The sequence below is a fragment of the Triticum aestivum genome, chromosome 7B, assembly GCF_018294505.1.
Source record: "Triticum aestivum cultivar Chinese Spring chromosome 7B, IWGSC CS RefSeq v2.1, whole genome shotgun sequence".
NCBI classification, from domain to species: Eukaryota; Viridiplantae; Streptophyta; class Magnoliopsida; order Poales; family Poaceae; genus Triticum; species Triticum aestivum.
Window position 1 is genome coordinate 626,039,618 of NC_057813.1, and position 22,339 is coordinate 626,061,956.

Genomic DNA, 22,339 nt, shown 5'->3' on the forward strand with positions numbered 1-22,339 from the left:
GTTGAATTTTGGCAAACTAGATGAAAAACTACTCACAAATAAATAGAAGAAAATAAATATAACAGAAAAGAAAAAACTATATAAAAATAAATAGAAGAAAATAAAGCAGAAAAGAAAAAAACTATAAAAAAAATTGGGGCGCTGCCCTGTGGGCCTGATAGGCCACAGGTGTGTAATTACAGGCCTTAAAGGCCCAGCAGACTCACAGGGCAGCGCACAGAGTTTAGGCCCACAAGCCTGCTATATAGAGGAGTTCGAAGTGGTAGTCGTGGCTGGGTTTATAAACCAGTGCGGCTGCCCTTCGCCCGGTGAGGTGGGACTAAACTTTGGGGTGGCAGCACGAGGCCTTTAGTTAGTACCGGTTGGAGCCACCAACCGGTACTAAAGGCCTCGTCTTCCCGCCTCTTCGCCTGGCCAAAGTTGGCCTTTAGTACCGGTTGGTGGCTCCAACCAGTACTAAAGGCCTCTCCTATATATAAAACAGTTGCCAAAATTTCATTTCTTCCTCTGTTTCCCCCATTCGATCGAAGCCGCCGCCGTTGCCGCCCCCGTCGCCGTCGCCGCCCCTGTCCCCGTCGACGCCCCCGTCGCCGCCCCCGTCCCCGTCGCCGCCCCCGTCCCCGTCGCCGACCTCGTCTCCGTCGCCGCCGCGGGCCCGTCCCCGTCGCGCCGTCCCCGCATCGCCGCCCCCACGTCACGCCCCGGCCCGTCACCGCCCCCGGCCATCGCCTCGCCGTCGCCGTCGCCCCGCTGTGAGCTCTCCCCCTCTAACCCCTCTCCCTCGCCCCCGGCGGCCACCATGGGCGCCGCCCCTCCCCGAGCCCATACACACACACAAGCTTCATGAACACACACACACACACACGTACATACACTAGTGCAGAACCGGGCAATAGCACCGGTTCGTAAGGCCCTTTAGTGCCGGTTACATAACCGGCACTAAAGTGTGGGCACTAAAGCCCCCCCCCTTTAGTACCAGTTCAGCACGAACCGGTGCTAAAGGGCAACCACGTGGCACAAGCCAGCTCCGGGGGCCTGGAGCCCTTTAGTACCGGTTGGTAAGACCAACTGGTACTATAAGGTTTGGGGGGTTTTTAGTTTTATGATTTCTTTTTCATTTAATTTTGTGTTTCCATTTTAATTCTTTTTCGTTTGCTGGTATTTTACGATACTACACATTGTACACATTATGCATATATATATATATATATATATAAATAGAATTTCTAGTAGAACCAATCATGCATATATATATCATCAATCACAAACCACCATATTAATTAATTCACACATACACACATGTATAGCTATATACAATTTCTCCTACATATGCATGTTGCCTTCGGAGCCAGTGGCATTAGCCTAATTGGTGCCTTCGGAGCACGATGACAATTGGAAGTGGTTTTCATGGGGGCGGTAGCGGGTAATAGTATTCTCCCTTCGGATTTATGACCTGGTCGAGCAAAAATCCCGCTATTTCCTCTTGAAGTGCTTCTACATGCTCCGTTTCTAGGAGCTTATCCCGCACCTCTCTGAACTGTTAAGAAGGAGATCAATATGCATGTGTATTAGTTGTGTGACTAGATATCGATAATGGTGTAAAAATTGTGAATAGTGTTCTGACAAGCGTACCCATTCCTGTCTTTGAGATCTGCTCCTTTCGGACGCCATCATGCGAATGTTCTCGCAAACGCAGAATGCACATAGATCAGTCCCCTGCGCCTGCTTCAGGGCCTTTACGAGAATGGAATTTGATCAGATAATAATTAATAAAGCATGATAATTAAAGAGATGGCAGCTAGCTAGCTAGCTAGTACTACTTAATTACTTACCTTGGGTCGAAACCATTGAAGTTTTTTTTCCATTCGCCTTCCGTGACGCTGATGAACCTTGCCCAAGCCCTGCCCGCCGACAAAGAAAATGAATAAAGGAGTTATTAAATAGTTCATATCATGAAATGACGAACTAAATAGGCCGAGATATATAGTTAATAATGATTGAAATTACCTGTTGACTATCCCAAACAAGATGTTATAGTCAGTTTTAACTTTGAGTAGTGAGTCCAGTATTTCAACTGTTCCGTCGTCAACTTTAATGATACACAAGACCCAGTGAAATCTGCATGCACACACGTTTGCATGTCTTAATTAAGCGGGCATATGTAAGCAAAAACATGTAGCTAGCTAGTAGGCAAAAATAGAGAATTTATAGTACAAGACAGTGTGACTCATTGGAAGTTGTAAGGAAGTAGTATATCTTCATTGTATTTGAGGCGCTTCAAGAACTCTAGCATGTTGTCCTCTATGGCCTTTTGATGATGTGGATTTATCCGCCATGTGTATTCATTAACGGTGTTTGGGTCAATGAACCCAATGCCAAAGCGTCCACCTTTTCTCATTTCATACATCTTCATCCTGCATAATACCACAGAAAAGAATATAGTAAGGATAATTACAGGTAATGATTGATCAAAAGGATCACTACGTACAGCTAGCTTGAGACTTAAATTACAGAAAGAAATCACTTACAGACAATAGCAACTGACGATAGATTTGTCGAGTGCGTCTTGATTGTATAACTGAAACAGTTCAGAATACTCAACGGACAGAGCTTTCTCATGGAAGTAATGATCCTCCTTGACATTCACCATGAGGGACAATCAATCTGAAATCTTGGTAATGTTCATGTACCATTGATGCAATTCATACATTCTCGTTGGGAGGTTCATGACCTTGTCTGGCTCGACCAAAGGTTGGCCCCGGACATATTTCCGTTTTATTTCATCCTCTCTAAGCACAGGCATGGGCTCGATCTTGAGGAGTTGTCCAACGGTGATGTTGAGAACTTCAGCCTGCATTATATGGTCCTTGGTTATTACCACATTGCCCACCTCGGGAACGTAAACTGTTTGCCCACAATAATATTGGGCGCGCATACTGTCACGTGTTGTTGGCACAACAAGCGAGGGGATCGATTGCGCCGCCTGTTCTCCCAGCTGGGGAATGGTTTTCCCGTATTTTTTGACAGCTGCTTGTTGTTTGCTCGATCCCGAGCTCGCCTCCTTAAGTAGACATGCTCGATTTAACTTCCCGATGTGGCGCTCATAGTCTGTGTCAACAGGCTTGGGAGCAGGTGGTTGAGCCATACGAATGAAGTGGTCAATCGTTTCCTCAGGCACTTTCTCCCTTGGCGACGGTGGCGGTTGTGTGCAAAATGGGCTTCCACCTCGGCCTTCGATATGGCTGCGATTTCCTCCTTGGACTTGTCATAAGGCCTCTGCGGAAGAGGCTTGAGGCTTGGACCATATTTATATCGCTTACCTTCGCCTGTACTTCCTGTACTACCTCGACTCGTACCGCTACACACCATAGCTGCGGGGTGTCTCTTCTGCGATTGCTGAGGCGGTGGAGATGGCTGACGGGGCTGAGTTGGACGAGGAGGAGTGGCCTGAAGCTGTGCCGGACTTGGAGGAGGAGTGTCCTGAGGTTGTGCCGGACTTGAAGGAGGAGTGGACGTCTGACGTTGTGGTGGACTTGGAGGAGGAGGAGTGGCCTGACACTTTGCCGGACTTGGAGGAGGAGTGGCCTGACACTTTGGACTTGGAGGAGGAGGAGTGGCCTGACCTTTGCCGGACTTGGGTGGACTTGCAGGAGCGGGAGTCTGCTGACTCGGTGGCGGACTTCGACGAGGAGTCGGCTGACGCGGTGTCGGTGGCCTTTGAAAGATGATGCAATCCTTTTTCCATAGGATGATACGATGGTTGGCCTCTCCGAGAAAGTGATCGTCGTCACCTCCAGGAATGTCAAGCTCTAGCTCCGAATATGGGTCCACCACCTTATCAACCAAGACACGAGCATAGCCCGCTGGAATCGGGTTGCAATGGAAGGTTGCCTCGGGGGGATTTGTAAAAGCAACGGCATCCGCCACCTTCATGGATATGTTCTTCATTTTGACGTGTAGCTCGCAGCTAGTGTTCTCCGTGATGTCATCCACGGGGTATCTACCCAGCATTGCATCGTCCGGGGCGGAACCCACGCTGCTTCTCAGCATGGATGGGGCAGTGCTATCCAATGCTGGATCATTCGCTAGCTGCTGCAGCTGCTGAGACCCCCTTTGCTGGGTAAGTGAGTCGATCTGCTCCTGCTGCCGCTGGAATTTGACTGCCAATTCCGCTTGACTTGCTTCTAGGCCTTGAAGGCGTTCATAGTCCCGCTTCCTCTGCTCCTCCTCCATCTTCCTCTTCTTCTCCTCCGCAATCTTCTTTCTCACACGGGTTCTGTAGTCAGTGTTCCAGTCTGAAAACCCCTCATACCACGGAATAGCGCACATGCCTCGTGTTCTTCCCGGGTGTTCAGGATTTCCCAGGGCACGCGTAAGCTCGTCGTTCTCTCTGTTGGGCTGGAACACCCCCGATCGTGCCTCTTCTATTGCAACAAGTATCGCATCGTCGGCTCCCTTCAGACTTGCCTTCGTCGAAACATTGCCTGTCTTCGGGTCCAACTCCCCCCATGCGCATAGAACCAAGTCCTGCACCTGGGGGGCCAGCTCTTAGTAACCGGAGTGACACCTACATCCTCCTTCTCTTTCTCATACTTATCCCACTTAGGCATTGCCACCGCATAGCCACCTGGCCCCAGCTTATGGAACTTATCCTTTTTTCGGCATTGTTCTTGTTTATTCTCGACCGTTCCTTAGCTAATTCCGAATCCTTGAATTTCATGAAATCGTCCCAATGAGCACGTTGGTTCTCTAGTGTTCCCTCGAATACTGGAGTCTTCCTTCCTCCCTTGACGTACTTGTCCCATTCACGATTCTTGTGGTTCTTGAATGAAACCGCCATCTTCCTAAGAGCAGTGTCCTTGACTTTCTGCACATCTGCTTCTATGAAATGATCTGGTAGGGTGAAATGTTCCATGAGAGTATCCCAAAGCAGATCTTTTTGATTCTTGTCGACAAAAGTAACATCTGGACGTGGAGCAGCGTCCTCTTTGCCTTTTTGTCTTTTGTCTTTTGCTGGCTCTCTCCATTCTTGAAGGGAGATCTGGAGTTGGTCCTTCACAAGAACTCCGCACTGACGAACGAACTTGTCCGCAATCTTCTTAGGCGCTAATGTTTTGCCATTAGGTCTAACTGCCTCGATATTGTACTTTACGCCCTCCTTCAACTTTTTGTTCGGGCCTCATTTCGTCCTTTTGCCTGAAGATTTGCTCGATCCGGATGGCTGAAAGAACAAAGATCGATTCGTTAATATATCTTCAAGTCATTTAAAACATGTGATGATCACCAGATACCTACTTATATAAATATATATATCTCGCCGGTCTTTGTTGTTTCAGCATCAACATGTTCTTCGTCATCGTCATAATCGTAGTTCATGACTTCATCAATTCGGTCGTCGCGATCGAATATCATATCACCCTCTCCGGTGTTGTTTAGAAATTCGGAGCCGTCATAATCTTCTTCATTCTGAGCATCATCTGGCCCGCGTATCATATCGAACATGGTCTGTTCTCCCTCTCTGTCGGTATTGTCTGCCATAGCTTTTATTTAACTAATCCAAAAGAAATATAAAACAATTTAATATTCAAATTACATCGTCTCGAAAAATAGATATAATCTCGAATACTTCGTCTAGAATAATAGATATAATCTCGAATACATCGTCTCAAATAATATATAATATTGAATAGTACATCACTGGCTAGCTAATTAAAGATCGAATACTACAGAAGAATCTAGGACACTCGCGGTTCCTGCGGCGCGGGCGGTGGACACCCAAAGAGAAGGAACCCTTACAGGATCATAGCTGAAGTGAGATCCCCGAAGATACTGCCAGGTATTGGAGAACCTGCCGCCCTCTAACGCAACCATGTAGCGATGGACGTGCTCGTCCTCCTCCCTGACATGGCGACGTACCACCTCCGGCGGGGCCGGGTCCCTCCGCACCAAAACTGGCCCATGCGAACGCCACCAAACGAGATCAGGGTCGACGACGGGACCCGGGGCCGGGTACCTCATCAAGCGGCGCGCCCCTCTAGGCAGCACCTCCCAGTGCCAGCCCGGCGAAGCCCAGTCCCGGACATGGGTCAGCTGGACGTCGTCGCAGACGGGTCGACGGCTAGGATGCGGCTCGGGCATCGTCGAGAACAAATACTAGCTATATGCCTGCAAAAAGTAACATTTTTTTAATGATTGGATTTTGATAACTAAAATTTCTAACATTTCTACTATTTCAAAAATCTATATACTATTTCATACTAATTAAGCATCTAACACTAAAAATAGAAAACACAACTTCTATACATCCATTAAAAAACTGAAAAACAACATTATATAAAAAAAATCCATACTAATTAAACACTAATTATATCCATCTAACATGCATTCATACATATATAATAGTGAAAAAATAATAATCTAAATAATCTAAACTAATTAAACATACAAAATACGTATATAGTAATATATACATGCATTAATTCATACATATGTGTGTGTGTGTTCATCATGCTTGTGTGTGTGTATGGGCTCGGGGAGGGGCGGCGCCCATGGTGGCCGCCGGGGGCGAGGGAGAGGGGTTAGAGGGGGAGAGCTCACAGCGGGGCGACAGCAACGGCGAGGCGACGGCGAGGCGACGGTCGAGGGCGGTGACGGGCCGGGCGACGACGCGGGGACGGCGCGACGGGGACGGGCCCGGGGCGGCGACGGGGACGGGGGCGGCGACGGGGACGGGGGCGGCGACGGAAACGAGGGCGGCGACGGGGACGGGGGCGGCAACGGCGACGGAGACGACGGAAATAGAGGAAGAAACAGAGGGAGAATGAAAATTTCGTAAGTGTATATATAGAAGGCACCTTTAGTACCGGTTGGAGCCACCAACCGGTACTAAAGGCCTGTTTTGGCCAGGCCAAGCGGCGGGAAGAGAGGCCTTTAGTACCGGTTGGAGCCACCAACCGGTACTAAAGACCACCCTTTAGTACCGGTTGGTGGCTCCAACCGGTACTAAAGGCCTCGCGCTGCCACCCCAAAGTTTAGTCCCACCTCGCCGGGCGAAGGGCAGCCGCACTGGTTTATAAACCCAGCCGCGGCTACCACTTCGAACTCCTCTATATAGCAGGCTTGTGGGCCTAAACTCTGCGCGTTGTCCTGTGAGTCTGTTGGGCCTTTAAGGCCTGTAATTACACACCTGTGGCCTATCAGGCCCACAGGGCAGCGCCCCAATTTTTTTTATAGTTTTTTTCTTTTCTGCTTTATTTTCTTCTATTTATTTTTGCGTAGTTTTTTGTATAGTTTTTTCTTTTCTGTTATATTTATTTTCTTCTATTTATTTGTGAGTAGTTTTTCATCTAGTTTGCCAAAATTCAACATTTTCAGAGTTCATTTTGTAGTGATTTTCAATTTCACGGTCATTTTGTAAACGATTGAAAAATAGCAAATATAATTTTTTTTTCTTTTCTGCTTTATTTTTTCTTCTATTTATTTCTGAGTAGTTTTTCTTTTCTGCTATATTTATTTTCTTCTATTTATTTTTGAGTAGTTTTTTATATAGTTTTTTTCTTTTCAGCTATAGTTTTTCTTTCTTTTCTGCTATTTTTCTTTTCTGCAAAACTTGATGGTCAAAGTCTGGAGTTATAACTTAAAAAAAAGAAATGTCGACGTGCAATTAGTTTTTGCCATAACAGAAGAAGTCTGGAGTTGTAATAAGTTATTAAAAATAAAAAAGAGGTGCAATGCTCGTTAATTTGCTTCAAGCCTTTCGGAATAGTGTAAACTGCACTGCGCATAGCTCCGTGCAGTCTACCGTATTCCTGAAGGCTTGAAGCTAAGCAACGTGAGCATTGATCCTCTTCTTCATCGTCTCTGCACTCAGGGCTTATAAACCGCTCCTAGTCCCTCTCACTTCGCGAGGTGGGACTAAAAAACAGCTTACGTCTGGTTCATCCATGAACCGGTACTAAAGGTGCTCGTGGGGCCCCAGCCTTACCTGACACAACCTCATTAGTACCGGTTCGTGGTACGAACCGGCACTAAATGGTGATGGTGGGGCCATAGCCTGACCGGAGGCTGACACAGCCTCTTTAGGTACAAAAAATTACAAACTTTCTGTTAGTGCCCGTAGTTTTCAAATTTGAATAGTTTAAATTTTGAATTATTTGAAATTAGTGTGAATTTGTTTGCACATAAAATTTCTTCGCGTTTCAAATGCCAAAACACATAACTACCCTAACTATTACAGAGATTCCCCTCTCGGTGCGAAACACAGAAGAAAGTGATGATAGCTAGTGAAGCCGATCACATCCCAGATCTTTGGGTGTGAAACTTTTTCTTCGCGTGTGTCCCTTTGCGCCGTAACCATGGAAAATCTTCATCATTTAACGGGATGCTCGGGTCAATATTCACTGTGAATGGAGCAATTTCATCAAACTTTTCATAATCTTCTGACTTGTCTGTCTTGTCATCCACTCCCACGATGTTTCTCTTCCCAGAAAGAACTATGTGCCGCTTTGGCTCATCGTACGATGCATTCGCTTCCTTATCTTTTCTTTTTCTTGGCTTGGTAGACATGTCCTTCACATAGAAAACCTGTGCCACATCATTGGCTAGGACGAATGGTTCGTCTGCATACGCAAGATTGTTGAGATCCACTGTTGTCATTCCGTACTGCGGGTCTTCCGTTACCCCGCCTCGTGTCATATTGACCCATTTGCACCGAAACAAAGGGACCTTTAAACCACGTCGATAGTCAAGTTCCCATATGTCCTGTATATAACCATAATATGTTTCCTTTCCCGTCTTGGTTTCTGCATCAAAGCGGACACCACTGTTTTGGTTGGTGCTCTTCTTATCTTGGGCGATCGTGTAAAATGTATTACCATTTATCTCGTACCCTTTGAAAGTCATTATATTCGAAGATGGTAACTGGGACAGCAAGTACAGGTCATCTTCAATAGAGGTGTCATGCATGGTACGTGTCTGCAACCAGCTGGCGAAACTCCTGGTTTGTTCACGTGTAATCCAGTCATCAGACCGCTCCGGGTGTTTGGAGCGTAGCAAATTCTTGTGTTCATCCATATACGGAGCCACCAAGGCGGAATTCTGTAGAACTGTGTAGTGTGCTTCAGTGAGAGAATGTCCGTCCATACATATTATTTGTTCCCCTCCTAGCGTGCCTTTTCCATCCAGTCTGCCCTTATGCCGCGATTCAGGAACACCAATCGGCTTAAGGTCAGGAATAAAGTCAATACAAAACTCAATGACCTCCTCATTTTGATGGCCCTTGGAGATGCTTCCTTCTGGCCTAGCACGGTTATGAACATATTTCTTTAAGACTCCCATGAACCTCTCAAAGGGGAACATATTGTGTAGAAATACAGGACCCAAAACGTTAATCTCTTCGCATAGGTGAACTAGGACGTGCGTCATGATGTTGAAGAAGGATGGTGGGAACACCAACTCGAAACTGACAAGACATTGCACCAAATCATTCTGTAACCTTGGTATGATTTCTGGATCGATTACCTTCTGAGAGATTGCATTGAGAAATGCACATAGCTTCACAATGGCTAATCGAACGTTTTCCGGTAGAAGCCCCCTCAATGCAACCGGAAGCAGTTGCGTCATAATCACGTGGCAGTCATGAGACTTTAGGTTCTGGAACTTTTTCTCTGCCATGTTTATTATTCCCTTTATATTCGACGAGAAGCCAGACGGTACCTTAATACTGAGCAGGCATTCAAAGAAGATTTCCTTCTCTTCTTTGGTAAGAGCGTAGCTTGCATGACCCTGATGTATGCCGTCTTCTCCGTGCATACGTTGCTGGTCCTCCCGTGCCTCAGGTGTATCTTTTGTCTTCCCATACACGCCCAAGAAGCCAAGCAGGGTCACGCAAAGATTCTTCGTCACGTGCATCACGTCGATTGCGGAGCGGACCTCTAGGTCTTTCCAATATGGCAGGTCCCAAAATATAGATTTCTTCTTCCACATGGGTGCGCGTCCGTCAGCGTCCTTGGAACAGGTTGTCCGCCAGGACCCTTTCCAAATATCACCTTCAAATCCTTGACCATATCATGTACATCAGCACCAGTACGGTGGCGAGGCTTCGTCCGGTGATCCGCCTCACCTTTGAAATGCTTGCCTTTCTTTCTTACGGGATGCCTGCTCGGAAGAAATCGACGATGTCCCAGGTACACATTCTTCTTACAACTATTCAAATATATACTGTCGGTATCATCCAAACAGTGCGTGCATCCGCGGTATCCCTTGTTTGTCTGTCCTGAAAGGTTACTGAGAGCAGGCCAATCATTGATGGTCACGAACAGCAACGCCTTTAGGTCAAATTCTTCCCCCATGTGCTCATCCCACGCACGTACACCTGTTCCATTCCACAGTTGTAAGAGTTCTTCAACTAATGGCCTTAGGTACACATCAATGTCGTTGCCGGGTTGCTTAGGGCCTTGGATGAGCACTGGCATCATAATGAACTTCCGCTTCATGCACAACCAAGGAGGAAGGTTATACAAACATAGAGTCACAGGCCAGGTGCTATGGTTGCTGCTCTGCTCCCCAAAAGGATTAATGCCATCTGTGCTTAGACCAAACCATACGCTCCTTGCGTCATCTGCAAACTCCTTCCCGTACTTTCTTTCGATTTTTCTCCACTGCGACCCGTCAGCGGGTACTCTCAACTTTCCGTCTTTCTTACGGTCTTCTCTGTGCCATCGCATCGCCTTGGCATGCTCTTTGTTTTGGAACAAACGTTTCAACCGTGGTATTATAGGAGAATACCACATCACCTTGGCAGGAATCTTCTTCCTGGGGCGCTCGCCCTCGACATCACCATGCTCATCGCGGCTGATCTTATAGCGCAATGCACCACATACCGGGCAAGCGTTCAAATCCTCGTACTCACCGCGGTAGAGGATGCAATCATTAGGGCATGCATGTATCTTCTGCACCTCTAACCCTAGAGGGCAGACAGCCTTCTTTGCTTCGTACGTACTCTCGGGCAATTCGTTGTCCTTTGGAAGCATATCCTTTATCATTACCAGCAACTTTCCAAATCCCTTGTCAGATACACCATTCTCTGCCTTCCATTGCAGCAATTCCAGTGTGGTGCCCAGCTTTTTCTTGTCACCTACGCAATTCGGGTACAACAATTTTTTGTGATCCTCTAACATGCGCTGCAACTTCTTCTTCTCCAAATCACTTGCGCAGTTTCTCTTTGCATCGGCAATGGCCCGACCTAGATCATCAACGGGCTCATCTGATGCCTCTTCTTCAGCTTCTTCCCGCATTGCCGGCTCAGCTTCTTCCCGCATTACCGGCTCAGCTTCTTCCCCCATTGTTGTATCATCGTATTCAGGGAACCCATGGCCAGGATAGCTGTCGTCGTCCTCTTCTTCTTCATTGTCTTCCATCATAACCCCTCTTTCTCCGTGCTTGGTCCAAACATTATAGTGGGGCATGAAACCGGACTCAAACAGGTGGACGTGAATGGTTCTTGACGTAGAGTAATTGCGACCATTCTTACAGCCAGCACATGGACAAGGCATAAAACCATCCGCCCGCTTGTTTGCCTCAGCCGCAAGCAGAAAAGTATGCACGCCCTCAACGAACTGGGGAGAGCATCGGTCATCGTACATCCATTGCCGGCTCATCTTCATTACACAACACCGAATAGACCAAATTAATACAAGTTCATACATAAAGTTCATACAACACTTAAATGCAACAAACAAATAACTCTCTAGCTAAAGCATTTAAATGCAACAACAAATGCGATCAAGATCGCAACTAAGGTAACAATTGATCCAACAGCATAATGATACCAAGCCTCACTATCGATGGCATATTTTCTAATCTTTCTAATCTTCAAGCGCATTTTCTCCATCTTGATCTTGTGATCATCGACGACATCGGCAACATGCAACTCCAATTCCATCTTCTCCCCCTCAATTCTTTTCAATTTTTCTTTCAAGTACTCGTTTTCTCTTTCAACTAAATTTAACCTCTCGACAATAGGGTCGGTTGGAATTTCCGGTTCACATACCTCCTAGATAAAAATATCTATGTCAACTTGATGGGCATAATTTGTCATAAACACGAAATGCAACAAATAGTTTTAAAAGAGAATATACCACATTTGAATCATAACAAGGACGAGGGCCGACGGGGACGGATATCAAAACCATGGCACTATGTATAACAAACAACGTACGGGTAAGATAATTATTATACGAGTAACTATATATCCAAATCACACAAACATCAATTTTTTATATAAAATTTCATGAACAAGAGGCTCACCACAAGGTGGTGCCGGCGACGGGACGGTGCGGGCGATCAACGGTGGTTACGACGGAGATTTAGAAGGCACTAGGTAAACCACACCTACATATGCAAACTAAGTGTTATTTTGACCTCAAATTGCATATAAATCAAATACTACCACATATAATTCCTCCCAAATTACTAAAACCCACAATTAATCACTATATAAACCAATGCAAGAGCTAATCTAGCAATGAGAGATGAAAGGACAAAGTTGCTAACCTTGGTGATCATTTGAATGGATGAGGGCCTGCAAATCTTGACAAATTTGGGGCAAATTTTGTGATGAACTCGAGAGGAAGAAGGGAAGAACAGAGGAGAGGTAGAGGGGAAAGGGGGGGAATAGAGTGCGGGTGGATGAAGGGTTTATATAGGACGACCTTTAGTACCGGTTCGTGCCACGAACCGGTACTAAAGGTGCTGGAAGGGCCCCACTCTGACAACATTCTGCCACCACTCTCATTAGTACCGGTTCGTGGCACGAACCGGTGCTAAAGATTTGCCACGAATCGGTACTAAAGAGCTCCTCCCGGCTAGCCGTTGGAACCGGCACTAATGGACACATTAGTGTCGGTTCTGTTACAAACCGGGACTAATGTGTCTCACATTTGACCCTTTTTCTACTAGTGATATGTATGAATTAATGCATGTATATACGTATTTTGTATGTTTAATTAGTTTAGATTATTTAGATTATTATTTTTTCACTATTATATATGTATGAATGCATGTTAGATGGATATAATTAGTGTTTAATTAGTATGGAATTTTTTTATATAATGTTGTTTTTCAGTTTTTTAATGGATGTATAGAAGTTGTGTTTTCTGTTTTTAGTGTTAGATGCTTAATTAGTATGAAATAGTATATAGATTTTTGACATATGCAATGATAGCATAATTAGTGTTATATAGAAATGTTAGAAATTTTAGTTATCAAAATCCAATCATTAAAAAAATGTTACTTTTTGCAGGCATATAGCTAGTATTTGTTCTCGATGATGCCCGGCCCGCATCCTCGCCGTCGACCCGTCCGCGACGACGTCCGGCTGACCCATGTCCGGGACTGGGCTCCGCCGGGCTGGCACTGGGAGGTGTTGCCTGGAGGGGCGCGCCGCTTGATGAGGAACCCGGCCCCGGGTCCCGTCGTCGACCCTGATCTCGTTTGGTGGCGTTCGCGTGGGCCAGTTTCGGTGCGGAGGGACCCGGCCCCGCCGGAGGTGGTACGTCGCCGTGTCAGGGAGGAGGACGAGCACGTCCATCGCTACATGGTTGCGTTAGAAGGCGGCAGGTTCTCCAATACCTGGCAGTTTCTTCGGGGATCTCACTTCAGCTATGATCCTGTAAGGGTTCCTTCTCTTTGGGTGTCCACCGCCCGCGCCGCAGGAACTGCGAGTGTCCTAGATTCTTCTGTAGTATTCGATCTTTAATTAGCTACCTAGCCAGTGATGTACTATTCAATATTATATATTATTCGAGACAATGTATTCGAGATTATATCTATTATTCTAGATGATGTATTTGAGATTATATCTATTATTCGAGACGATGTAATTTGAATACTAAATTGTTTTATATTTCTTTTGGATTAGTTAAATAAAAGCTATGGCAGACAATACCGATAGAGAGGGAGAACATACCATGTTCGATATGATATGTGGGCCAGATGATGATCAGAATGAAGTAGAAGATTATGACGGCTCCGAATTTCTAAACAACACCGGAGAGGGTGATATGATATTCGATCGCGACGACCGAATTGATGAAGTCATGAACTATGATTATGATGATGACGAAGAAAATGTTGATCTTGAAACAACAAAGACCGGCGAGGTATATATATTTATATAAGCAGGCATCTGGTGATCATCACATGTTTTAAATGACTTGAAGATATATTAACGAATCGATCTTTGTTCTTTCAGCCATCCGGATCGAGCAAATCTTCAGGCAAAAGGACGAAACGAGGCCCGAACAAAAAGTTGAAGGAGGGCGTGAAGTACAATATCGAGGCAATTAGACCTAGTGGCGAACCATTAGCGCCTAAGAAGATTGCGGACAAGTTCGTTCGTCGGTGCGGAGTTCTTGTGAAGGACCAACTCCCGATCTCCCTTCAAGAATGGAGAGAGCCAGCAAAAGACAAAAGATAAAAAGACAAAGAGGACGCTGCTCCACGTCCAGATGTTACTTTTGCCAACAAAAAACAAAAAGATCTGCTTTGGGATACTCTCATGGAACATTTCACCCTACCAGATCATTTCACAAAAGCAGATGTGCAGAAAGTCAAGGACACTGCTCTTAGGAAGATGGCGGTTGCATTCAAGAACCACAAGAATCGTGAATGGGACAAGTACGTCAAGGGAGGAAGGAAGACTCCAGTATTCAAGGGAACACTAGAGAATCAACGTGCTCATTGGGACGATTTCGTGAAATTCAAGGATTCGGAATTAGCTAAGGAACGGTCGAGAATAAATAAGAAGAATGCCGAAAAAAGGATAAGTTCCATAAGCTGGGGCCAGGTGGCTATGCGGTGGCAATGCCTAAGTGGGATAAGTCTGAGAAAGAGATGGAGGATGCAGGTGCCACTCCGGTTACTAAGAGCTGGCCCCCCAGGGTCAGGACTTGGTTCTATGCGCATGGGGGGGAGTTGGACCCGAAGACAGGCAATGTTTCGACGAGGGCAAGTCTGAAGGGAGCCGACGATGCGATACTTGTTGCAATAGAAGAGGCACGATCGGGGGTGTTCCAGCCCAACAGAGAGAACGACGAGCTTACGCGTGCCCTGGGAAATCCTGAACACCCGGGAAGAACACGAGGCAAGGGCGCTATTCCGTGGTATGAGGGGTTTTCAGACTGGAACACCGACTACAGAACCCGTGCGAGAAAGAAGATTGCGGAGGAGAAGAAGAGGAAGATGGAGGAGGAGCAGAGGAAGCGGGACTATGAACGCCTTCAAGGCCTAGAAGCAAGTCAAGCGGAATTGGCAGTCAAATTCCAGCGGCAGCAGGAGCAGATCGACTCACTTACCCAGCAAAGGGGGTCTCAGCAGCTGCAGCAGCTAGCGAATGATCCAGCATTGGATAGCACCGCCCCATCCATGCCGAGAAGCAGCGTGGGTTCCGCCCCGGACGACGCAATGCTGGGTAGATACCCCGTGGATGACATCACGGAGAACACTAGCTGCGAGCTACACGTCAAAATGAAGAACATATCCATGAAGGTGGCGGACGCCGTTGCTTTTACAAATCCCCCCGAGGCAACCTTCCATTGCAACCCGATTCCAGCGGGCTATGCTCGTGTCTTGGTTGATGAGGTGGTGACCCATATTCGGAGCTAGAGCTTGACATTCCTGGAGGTGACGACGAGCGCTTTCTCGGAGAGGCCAACCATCGTATCATCCTATGGAAAAAGGATTGCATCATCTTTCGAAGGCCACCGACACCGCGTCAGCCGACTCCTCGTCGAAGTCCGCCACCGAGTCAGCAGTCTCCCGCTCCTGCAAGTCCACCAAGTCCGGCAAAGTGTCAGGCCACTCCTCCTCCAAGTCCGGCAAAGTGTCAGGCCACTCCTCCTCCTCCAAGTCCGCCACAACGTCAGACGTCCACTCCTCCTCCAAGTCCGGCACAACCTCAGGCCACTCCTCCTCCAAGTCCGGCACAGCTTCAGGGCCACTCCTCCTCGTCCAACTCAGCCCCGTCAGCCGTCTCCGCCGCCTCAGCAATCGCAGAAGAGACACCCCGCAGCTATGGTGCGTAGCGGTACGAGTCGAGGTAGTACAGGAAGTACAGGCGGAGGCAAGTGATATAAATATGGTCCAAGCCTCACGCCTCTTCCGCAGAGGCCTTATGACAAGTCCGAGGAGGAAATTGCAGCCATATCGAAGGCCGAGGTGGAAGCCCATTTTGCACCGAAACCGCCACCGCCGCCAAGGGAGAAAGTGCCTGAGGAAACGATTGACCACTTCATTCGTATGGCTCAACCACCAGCTCCCAAGCCTGTTGACACAGACTATGAGCGCCACATCAGGAAGTTAAATCGAGCACGTTTACGTAAGGAGGCAAGCTCAGGATCGAGCAAACAACAAGCAGCTGTCAAAAAATGCGGGAAAACCATTCCCCAGCTGGGAGAATAGGCGGCACAATCGATCCCCTCGCTTGTTGTGCCAACAACACGTGACAGTACGCGCGCCCAATATTATTGTGGGCAAACAGTTTACGTTCCCGAGGTGGGCAATGTGGTAATAACCAAGGACCATATAATGCAGGCTGAAGTTCTCAACATCACTGTTGGACAACTCCTCGAGATCGAGCCCATGCCTGTGCTTAGAGAGGATGAAATAAAACGGAAATATGTCCGGGGCCAACCTTTGGTCGAGCCAGACAAGGTCAAGAACCTCCCAACGAGAATGTATGAATTGCATCAATGGTACATGAACATTACCAAGATTTCAGATCGATTGTCCCTCATGGTGAATGTCAAGGAGGATCATTACTTCCATGAGAAAGCTCTGTCCGTTGAGTATTCTGAACTGTTTCAGTTATACAATCAAGACGCACTCGAAAAATCTATCGTCAGTTGCTATTGTCTGTAATTGATTTCTTTCTGTAATTTAAGCCTCAAGCTAGCTGTAGTGATCCTTTTGATCAATCATTACCTATAATTATCCTCACTATATTCTTTTCTGTGGTATTATGCAGGATGAAGATGTATGAAATGAGAAAAGGTGGACGCTTTGGCATTGGGTTCATTGACCCAAACACCGTTAATGAATACACATGGCGGATAAATCCACATCATCAAAAGGCCGTAGAGGACAACATGCTAGAGTTCTTGAAGCGCCTCAAATACAATGAAGATATACTACTTCCTTACAACTTCCAGTGAGTCACACTGCCTTGTACTACAAATTCTCTGTTTTTGCCTACTAGCTAGCTACATGTTTTTGCTTACATATGCCCGCTTAATTAAGACATGCAAACGTGTGTGCATGCAGATTTCACTGGGTCTTGTGTATCATTAAAGTTGACGACGGAACAGTTGAAATACTGGACTCACTACTCAAAGTAAAAACTGACTATAACATCTTGTTTGGGATAGTCAACAGGTAATTTCAATCATTATTAACTATATATCTCGGCCTATTTAGTTCGTCATTTCATGATATGAACTATTTAATAACCCCTTTATTCATTTTCTTTGTCGGCGGGCAGGGCTTGGGCAAGGTTCATCAGCGTCACGGAAGGCGAATGGAAAAAAAAGCTTAAATGGTTTCGACCCAAGGTAAGTAATTAAGTAGTACTAGCTAGCTAGCTAGCTGCCATCTCTTTAATTATCATGCTTGATTAATTATTATCTGATCAAATTCCATTCTCGTAAAGGCCCTGAAGCAGGCGCAGGGGACTGATCTGTGTGCATTCTGCGTTTGCGAGAACATTCGCATGATGGCATCCGAAAGGAGCAGATCTCAAAGACAGGAATGGGTACGCTTGTCAGAACACTATTCACAATTTTTACACCATTATCGATATCTAGTCACACAACTAATACACATGCATATTGATCTCCTTCTTAACAGTTCAGAGAGGTGCGGGAGAAGCTCCTAGAAACGGAGCGCGTAGAAGCACTTCAAGAGGAAATAGCGGGATTTTTGCTCGACCAGGTCATAAATCCGAAGGGAGAATACTATTACCCGCTACCGCCCCCATGAAAACCACTTCCAATTGTCATCGTGCTCCGAAGGCACCAATTAGGCTAATGCCACTGGCTCCGAAGGCAACATGCATATGTAGGAGAAATTGTATATAGCTATACATGTGTGTATGTGTGAATTAATTAATATGGTGGTTTGTGAGATTGATGATATATATATGCATGATTGGTTCTACTAGAAATTCTATTTATATATATATATATATATATATATATATATATATATATATGCATAACGTGTACAATGTGTAGTATCGTAAAATACCAGCAAACGAAAAAGAATTAAAATGGAAACACAAAATTAAATGAAAAATAAATCATAAAACTAAAAAAAAACTTATAGTACCGGTTGGTCTTACCAACCGGTACTAAAGGGCTCCAGGCCCCCGGAGCTGGCTTGTGCCACGTGGTTGCCCTTTAGCACCGGTTCATGCTGAACCGGTACTAAAGTGGGGGGGGGGCTTTCGTGCCCACACTTTAGTGCCGGTTATGTAACCGGCACTAAAGGGCCTTACGAACCGGTGCTATTGCCCGGTTCTGCACTAGTGTGCGGGTTTGGCCCATTTAACTGGAGGTTTATGATGTGCCGGTGGCTGCTTCGAATTGAACTCGCGCCATTCTGACAGTGCCTTGTCCATGAGGAGTTGAAATTGGTGAGCCGATGCCCTAACTTGCTGGTGCTTCACTTTGTTCCTCTCGGTCCACCACATCCATAGGAGGCAAGTGATCTTGAGCGAAACATCATCAAGGTAAGAGAAAATGCATTCCAGGAAATGGCGGGGGGAGGACATGCCAGGAGCCACAGCCTATAAGCCTCCATTCCCATAGTGCGCCACATGAGTTTAACTTCCTTGAAGTGCAAGAAAAGGTGTCCTCCATCTTCAGGCAATCGTTTGCACATCAGGCAGCCCGTGTCCAGTTCCACGCCGATACGCTGAATGTTCCTGAACATTGGGTGACTATTGTGTGCCACCCGCCACATGAAATGGTGCACCTTGCCCGTACATTGGGTCTTCCATAGTTTCATCCATAACTTTCTGTCACCATCTACCCCAGAGGATCCTTCGCCCGATGGGTGCCTGCTCTGGCGTTTCTGAAGATCGACATGTACTCTGTAGGCTGACCTGACCGAGAACCTGCCTTTGTTGTCAAACTGCCAGGCAATAAAGTCATCATGGTGTTCAAAGATGGGAATGCCCAGGATAGTGATGGCTTCGTCCACGCAGAAAGTTTGCTCCACGAGCTGCTGGTCCCATGTGTGTGTGGACGGGTCGATCAGCTCCGCCATAGTGGTGAGCAAGGTGTTCCCACGTGGTGACCGTGGGAAACGCACATTTCCTGTGGGGAGCCAATGGTCCTTCCATATCCGGATCTGGTCGCCGTTGCCCACTCTCCAAACCATACCTTCCTTGATGATTTGCACTCCTTGGAGGATGCTACGCCAGATGTAGCTGATACCGGGGGTAGGTTGTGCGGATAAGAGATCGCCAGTAGGGTAGTATCGCGCCTGAAGCACGCGAGCACAGAGAGAGTCCGGGGCCTGCAGCAGCCTCCACACTTGGCGTGACAGCATAGCCATGTTGAACGAATATAAGTCCCTAAAACCGAGGCCACCCTCCTCCTTAGGCAGTGTCATCTTCTCCCACCCTACCCAATGGTGCTTCCTGTCATCCTCTTGATTTGCCCACCAAAAGCGGCAGATCATCTGGCTGATGCTCTCGCAGAGAGACTTGGTCAGATCGAAGTAGGCCATGGCATATGCGGGGATGGCTTGGAGCACCATTTTGATCAGGATCTCCTTCCCCTTTTTTGACAGTAGCTTGATCTTATACCCCTGCAGGATCTCCCAGATCCGATCACGTAAGTACTCGAAACAGGCCTGGCGTGACTTGCCAACGTACGCTGGTAGCCCTAGGTATTTTCCTTGATGGCCCTCGGTGCGGAGCCCCAGCAGTTGTAGCAGGTTATCCTTTCTCTGGTGTGTGGTATTTTTGCTGAACAGCATTGCTGATTTGTCGCGGTTGATCGTCTGGCCCGATCCTCACTCATATACCTCCAAGATGTCCCTGGCCGCATTAACGCTCTCCTCCGTTGCCTCCATGAGCAGAAGTGAATCATCGGCAAACAGCAAATGAGTCACAGGTGGTGCAAATGGAGCGATCCTTATGCCCCGTACGACTCCCGTTGCTTCCGCCTGATGAAGGAGCGCCGAGAGCCCCTCCGCACAGATGAGAAACAGGTACGGCGAGATAGGACAACCCTGCCGTAAGCCTCGGCCTGGGATCACAGTGTCAGTGCATGTATCATTTATCTTGAAGCGGAACTTGACTGTACACATGCATTTGCTGATTTGGTTTATGAAAGCCGAGGCGAAGCCTAGTTTGGCCATGATCTTCTCCAGAAACAACCACTCCACATGGTCGTAGGCCTTGCTCATGTCAAGTTTTAGCGCTGCATAACAAGTGCCCCCAGTTCTTTTCCTCTTCAAGTAATGTGTCTCATATGCCAAGATTGTGTTGTCGGAGATGAGTCGACCCGGGACAAAAGCACTCTGGTTTGGTGATATAATCTCCCCCAAGATGTCCTTTAAACGGTTGGCGAGGACTTTAGACACGAGCTTGTAAACAATGTTACATAGGCTAATCGGGCGTAGGTCTTTGAGACTTTCATGGTTCTGAACCTTTGGGGTAAGCACAACTAGTGTGTCATTCCATCCCTCCGGTATGCTGCCGCCATGTAACACTTGCAAGACTTCGTGTACCACTTCATCGCCAATCAGCCTCCAGAAATGCTTGTAGAAGATGGCAGGAAGGCCATCCACTCTTGGTGCTTTTAGGTCCCCAATAGAATCCAGGGCTTCCTTGACCTCCGTAGCGGTGAACTCCTTTGTGAGAAACGCATTCATCGCGGGAGTCACCTTTGGTGAGATCTGGTCAAGTATGTGCGCCACTTTAGTACCTGCCACGGGGGTAAACAAACTAGAGAAGTAGTTAGTTACGAGGGCCTTTAAGCCCTCCTCCCCCGTCACCTCCACTCCATCCTCCCTCTTCAGTTTGACTATGGTGTTTTTCCTTCTCCGTTCTGAGGCGAAAGCTTGGAAAATTTTGGTATTTCGGTCTCCCTTCTCCAGCCAGTTAACATGTGCACGTTGTTTGGCTGCCAGATCAATCTGCTCTTCCAACTTGGCCAGTTGGGTTTTGGTGGTCAGCTCCTTCCTAATCTGACTCTGCGACAGTGGCTTCCTCCGGATTTTTTCCAACTCTTTCCTCAGCTTCCTCGCTCGCTTTTGCAGCTCACCCAGAACATCCCAGTTCCATATATGTAAGGCTTCCTGGATTGACGCAAGTTTACTAGAAACAGATGTGTGCTCCGCCTCAGACCATGCCTTCTGCACCAATTCCTCACACTCTTCCTCCAACAACCAGCATGCTTCAAAACGTTTGCTTTATGCCCTGCTATGGGTTCTCCTTGAAGCTCTATCTCCGTGAACCCAGAGAACAACAGGCATGTGATCAGAATGTTCTGGATTGCTGTTTATGACCTTGTAGTATGGGAAGCAGGCGCACCATGTGGGAGAGGCGACTACTCTGTCAAGCCGCTCGTGAATGTATCCCTCCAAGCGAAAGTTGTTGTTTCTCTAGGTAAACACATCTCCCTCAAAACCCAGGTAGTTAAGATCACAGAACTGCAGGGCATCTCGAAAGTTTTGCAATAGTGCATGCCCCCAGGGAACTCCTCCCTGCTTCTCGTGGTTATACAGGACCACATTGAAGTCTCCCATGCACACCCAGTGGAGCGAAGATTGGTGGTGAAGGGTCCTTAGAAGCCTCCACGTCTCCACTTTCTTTTCTGTTTTTGATTCGCCATAGATCCCCGTCAACCGCCATTCAAAACCGTCTTTTTCTTTGACCGTAACATCAATGTGCATTCTTCCCATCCATCTCAAAGTAACATCAATCCCCCTTCTCCAAAACAAAGCCAAACCTCCACTCTTTCCTTTATTATCTTGTACGAGCATATTGTGCAGTCCTAGCTTACTCCAAAACTTCTCCATCCTACCCTTATCAAGTCTGGTTTCCGACAAGAATAGGATGCCGGGGTCCTCCTGCTTCTGCAATGATAGAAGCCCCTGAACTGCCGGGCCATTCCCCAAACCCCGGCAGTTCCATGCGATGATCTTCATTGGGTCCCGCCGAACTGTTCTAGCAGCCCAGCCCTCATGTTTGTTGCTACGTTATCTCCGTTCTCCACGGTCAACCTCCTCTTCCGTACTGTTTCCTCCCCGGCATCATCCACTTCCATCT